Source organism: Aotus nancymaae, unplaced genomic scaffold (genome assembly GCF_030222135.1).
Source record: "Aotus nancymaae isolate 86718 unplaced genomic scaffold, 86718_ANA_hifiasm-v0.15.2.pri h1tg000036l, whole genome shotgun sequence".
In the NCBI taxonomy this organism is placed as follows: Eukaryota; Metazoa; Chordata; class Mammalia; order Primates; family Aotidae; genus Aotus; species Aotus nancymaae.
The window spans coordinates 50,224,617-50,229,827 of NW_026988450.1; the positions used below are offsets into that span (position 1 = coordinate 50,224,617).

The 5,211-nt window shown below is 42.0% G+C and overlaps 1 pseudogene; it reads right to left on the reverse strand.

Moving 5' to 3' along the window:
- Window positions 1-731: 731 nt before the first annotated feature.
- Window positions 732-1,330, reverse strand: LOC105719639 (double homeobox protein A-like; annotated as a pseudogene).
- Between the last annotated feature and the right edge of the window lie 3,881 nt (window positions 1,331-5,211).

The following is a 5,211-nucleotide window of genomic DNA, read 5'->3' on the forward strand; positions in this document are numbered from 1 at the left end:
TAAAAGTTCTTCTCTCTCCTTTGTCCTCTAAGAGATAAATGGAGATTACACAAGAGGTTTCCCTTTATAATTTGCTTTTGGTTTAAAATTTCCCCCATGTTTACAAAATAATTCCTATCTATGTCTAGAGAGTTATTGGAATGAGAGTCACTGAACGCTAATAAGTTACTTAGGGAGGCGGCATCTAGGGTGAGTTTCATTTACAATACTGATTTCTGCTCTTTAGTTTTCTGTATTGATTGACTTTAAAATGAACATGCAAAGTTTTGTTAAAAAAATAAGGCCATTTAAAACTTTTTCTTTTTCTTTTTTTTTTGGTTTATTTTAGAGATGCGAGTATCATTATGTTGCCCAGGCTGGACTCGAACTGCTGGTCTCAAACGATCCTCCCAACTCAGCCTCCAGAGTACCTGGGACTACAGGCACACACAACCATGCCTGGCTGAAAAGAAAGAGTAGTATGGTACCTCCTGTACCTATCTCTGCCTCCTACAGTCCTTTTTATTTATTTTTATTTTTTTTGTAGTAGAGACAAGGTCTGCTATGCTGCCCAAGCTGGTTTCAAACTCCTGGGCTCGAGCAATCTCCTTGCCTCGGCCTCCCAGAGTGCTGGGATTGCAAGCGTGAGCCACCACACCCGGCCAAGTTCTTTACCATCTCCCAGGAAGACTATGAGAGAGACGTAGGACCCAAGTTAATAATATCAAATACACTGAACTTGGCTCTATTCATCAGGTGCTGGCTCTAGAGAAATGAGAGTTGCTAGGGAGGCTGGTGCCATTCTGTGTATCTTCTGTACCTTGAAGTCTCTCAGAAATCTTGCCCCTGGTCTTCTTGTTCTAAGAACACAACAGATTCCCTTTTTCTCTGGAGATGAAATCTAGATCTTCGATTTTAGAACTCTTGACTCTGGACCACTAATTTTTTAAGCAAGTTGTTTCCTGGACTCAATCCTAGGGTATGGGTTTTTCAAAAATGCCTTGATGAGAGTGCGTAATTGAGAGGTGCTGTAGGTAGTACAACACTGTCTGGCTTCTCTACTTTGAAACTCTGCACCGGGTTGATCTTGCCCATGGCTCTGGCTTGATTCTAAAGTCTCTTGTTCTTATCTTTTCTGGAATCCATGCCTAGCTCTTTGATTCTGAAACAAAATCTGGATTCTTGAGTCTTCTGTATTGATTTCTAAACCAAGTTTTTATTTGGTATCATAATCTGAGCAAGCTTTTTGATTGAAGATAATGATGAGGATTTTCAATTGATCTGTGAGTTTGATGCGACTGCGCCTGTGATTTGTCGTTACCATCTTGCGTGAAGAGGTATCTTTGGTCATGCTGGAAGACAGTCTTCCTGGAAGCTTAACTTACTGTCTGAGAGACCCATAATCTCAACTTATTAGTTTTGCCAGTTTTGTACTATATGTAAGTGCAGTATTGATGCTTTCCTGTCTAGCTTCTTTCATTCAAGCTCATGCTTGTGCAATTCATCTAATTTTGCATGTGATTGTAGATCATTCACTTTCTTTTCTATACAGTATTCTGCTGTGCAAATATATTAAAATTTATTTATCCATTCTACTATTCCATTCTACTATAGGGTCATTTGGACAATTTACAGTTTTGAGCTATTAGCATCAGTGCTATGCACATTCTAGTACATGTCTTTCGGTAAACATTGAACATTTCTGTTAGGTATTTGCACAGGAGCAAAATAGGGTATGCAAATGTTTAGCTTTGCTAGATACTACTCAATGGTCTTCTCAAGTGGTTGTACCAATTAACCATCAGCCATACATGAGTCCCAGTGGAACAGAAATGTAGAATTTCAATTTTTACAAGATCTGTGCTGAATGGTAACTCTGGAGATACCCTGAGCCCAAACATGATGAGGCAGAGGAGTTTTTCCAAAACACTCATTTTCAGGTCAGAACATCCCAGTATGCCAGGTGTGGTGGTGCATGCCTGTAGTCCCAGCTACTCAGGAGGCTGAGGCAGGAGAATTGCTTGAGCCCAGGAGTTAGAGACTGAAGTGAACTATGATCACACCATTGGACTCCAGCCTGGGTGACAGAGTGAGACCCTGTCTCTAAAAAATGGTAAAATAAATAATAATAATAAAAATAAATGCCTGTAAAATAGACAGAGGTATGCCTTATGCTTTTTTTTTCCTGAAGCTGAGGAAATATGACAGAAGAGATCAAAATGCTTTTTCTAAGAGCCCTACTAATCCTGTATTTCCCACTCTAGCCCCAGAGCTTTGATTTTAGGTGCACATACCTACCTGTGAATTTGTTACAGAAACGGCATGCTCAGGCTGAGGTTGGCATTTCTACTGTAACATTACTAGTTTCAAACAACAAGTTTGAATGCCATGAACCCTCGTTTATTCAGCTGGCAATCAGCCAGCTAGGAGGGGCATAGTCTTAAACTATCTCGCCTGACCTTGGAGCTACTCTAACAGGTTTTTTTCTTTTTTGTTTGTTTATTTTTGAGATGGAGTCTCACTCTGTCTCCCAGGCTGGAGTGCAGTGGCATGATCTCATCTCACTGCAACCTCTGCCTCCCAGGTTCAAGCGATTCTCCTGCCTCAGCCTCCTGAGTAGCTAGGATTACAGGTGCCCACCACCACACCTGGCTAATTTTTTTGTAGTTTCAGTAGAGACAGGTTTCACCATGTTGGCCAGGATGTACTCAAATTCCTGATCTCAAGTGATCCACCCACCTTGGCCTCCCAAGGTGCTGGGATAACAGGTGCTGACAGTTTTCAATGGAAAAAGGGGCTGGCCAAGGTTTCCTAGACTGACTTCTCATCAGACTCAGCTGGGCAGCATTTTAAGCTACAAGTTTCCCTATCCCCACTCAAGGACAATTGAATTGAAGTCCCTGGGATAGGGACTTGAGAATCTGTATTTTATAAAGTTCTCAAGTAATTCTGATTTAACTGGAGCCCAATAGTAAACCTTTGGTTAGAATCACTGTTGCTCTCAGATAGTTTTTAAAAAACGATAACCATAAAATACACTATATCAAAATCCTGAGAATAAGAAGAGAAAATGAATTTAAGATCAGCTCTTTTCCCTTTCTTTAAAATATTCTATCAAAAAACAATATTTTGCCAAATTAAACAGGAGAGGTCAGTGGAAGATGGCTCTGATTTCAGGGTAATGGCAATGGTAGGAAACAATTAAATGGCATTAAAAATTCTGCTGAATGCTTGCTGTGTGAGGTGGCTCATGCATGTAATCCCAGCACTTTGGGAGGCTGAGGTGGGCAGATCACCTGAGGTCATGAGTTTGAGACCAGCCTGTTCAACATGATGATGAACCCCATCTCTACTAAATATACAAAAATTAGCTGGGTATGGTGGTTCACACCTGTACTCCCAGCTACTCAGGAGGCTGAGGCAGGAGAATCTCTTGAACCTGGGAGGCGGAGGTTGCAGTGAGCCGAGATTGTACCACTGCACTCCAGCTTGGGCGACAGAGTGGGACTCTGTCTCAAAAAAAAAAAAAATTGCTGAATGCTTTCACATATTTTATTTCACTCAATCACTCAAGATCTCTTTAAGGTAGACATAATAATTCTCAATCTACAGAAGACGATACTGAGGCTTGGGGGTTAAATGCCTCGTCTAAGGACATACATTCATGAAACGGCAGAACTAGGACACAAACCCAAGTCTCCTGATTCCAAAATTTACCTGTTTCTCACTATCCCACAATGCTCTGGGAGTCAGGAAGCTCCCTGAAAGCCAACAGGAACTGAGTGTTTTGACAGCTCTGAATGAGAACCATGAGTCTAACTGGACTCCATTTCATTCTTCTTCTCTCCCTCTCTTTGCTCTTCTCCCTTCCTTCAGTATCCTTTTAGTGTCTCCCAAGCAACAGGTCATTTGCAACGTGCTAGGGAATCAGAGATTAAAGAAAAGGTCACTATCCTCAAAAAATTCGTAGTCTAGTGGAGAGATAGACAAATCATTGTGGAGTGATGCACTAAACATCAATGCGATTAGGTCAAAATGGGAAGGAGAAATTACACCCTGATCACCCATCCAAGTGTGCATGTAAATTTATAAGAAGCCCACAGTCCCAAAGGTAAGAAGAACTTGCTCTGATGTACTCTCACTTCAAAGGGGGCTGTTTTATTTGGAAACAATACGTCTGCCTTCAATATCCTATTAGTATATCCCTCAAAATGTGTGTTCAGATCTTTCATCTAATTCTATAACGTGTCTACCCTTTCCTGATTAGATTCAGAAGCATATCATCTTATGAGTGGTTCATTTGCATACTCTTTCAGGAATGATCAACGTTCAAAGAGGTATAGGGGCCTTAAAGAAGTATAGGGATGGGCTTAGAGATTCCCTTCTAGGTTGTGTATATATAAGAAAAACAACTTCCAAGATACCAGGGAAGCAATTCTGTTTGTACTCAGCAACCAGGCTGGTTAGAGCGCGGATAGGTAGGTGTGTGTGTTTGCAGGTGTGTGGCAGAGGTCAGTAGCAGACAAATTTTCCAACATACTACTTCAGCAATTGTCTGTTAGTGGTGATAAACTATTCGCTTTGCTTTCAAAGACCTAAAAATTATTCGAAAATAATAAATAGTCACTAGGTGCTCCCTGAGTACCAGCAGCTTCTTAGGCACAGGGTCCATAGTGGAAAAGGAGACAGATATGTTCCTTCCCCATGCTTCTCTAAATAGACTACTGATGAGCAGTCAAACATTCCTAGAAAATGGAGTGTGTGCATTGCTCTTAAATCTGACACTTTCCATCATTGCTTAACCCACTTGACATTTCTGAAGCCTGGCACACTCTTGATGACTCATTTCTGAGTATTAGTCTCCTTCTCATCTTCTTTTTTTTGAGACAGAGTCTCACTCTGTTGCCAGGCGCCAAGCTGGAGTGCAGTGGCACAATGTCAGTTCACTGCAACCTCTGCCTCCCAGGTTCAAGCAATTCTCCTGCCTCAGCCTCCCGAGTAGCTGGGACTACAGGCACACGCCACCACGCCCAGCTAATTTTTGTATTTTTAGTAGAGACGGGGTTTCACCATATTGGCCAGGATGGTCTCGATCTCTTGACCTCGTGATCCGCTCACCTCAGCCTCCCAAAGTGCTGGGATTACAGGCTTGAGCCACCGCACCCGGCCTCCTTCTCATCTTCGTATGTCCCCTTTGAGCAACTGTGACCTCCTTTCCCCTCGCCTCTCTGC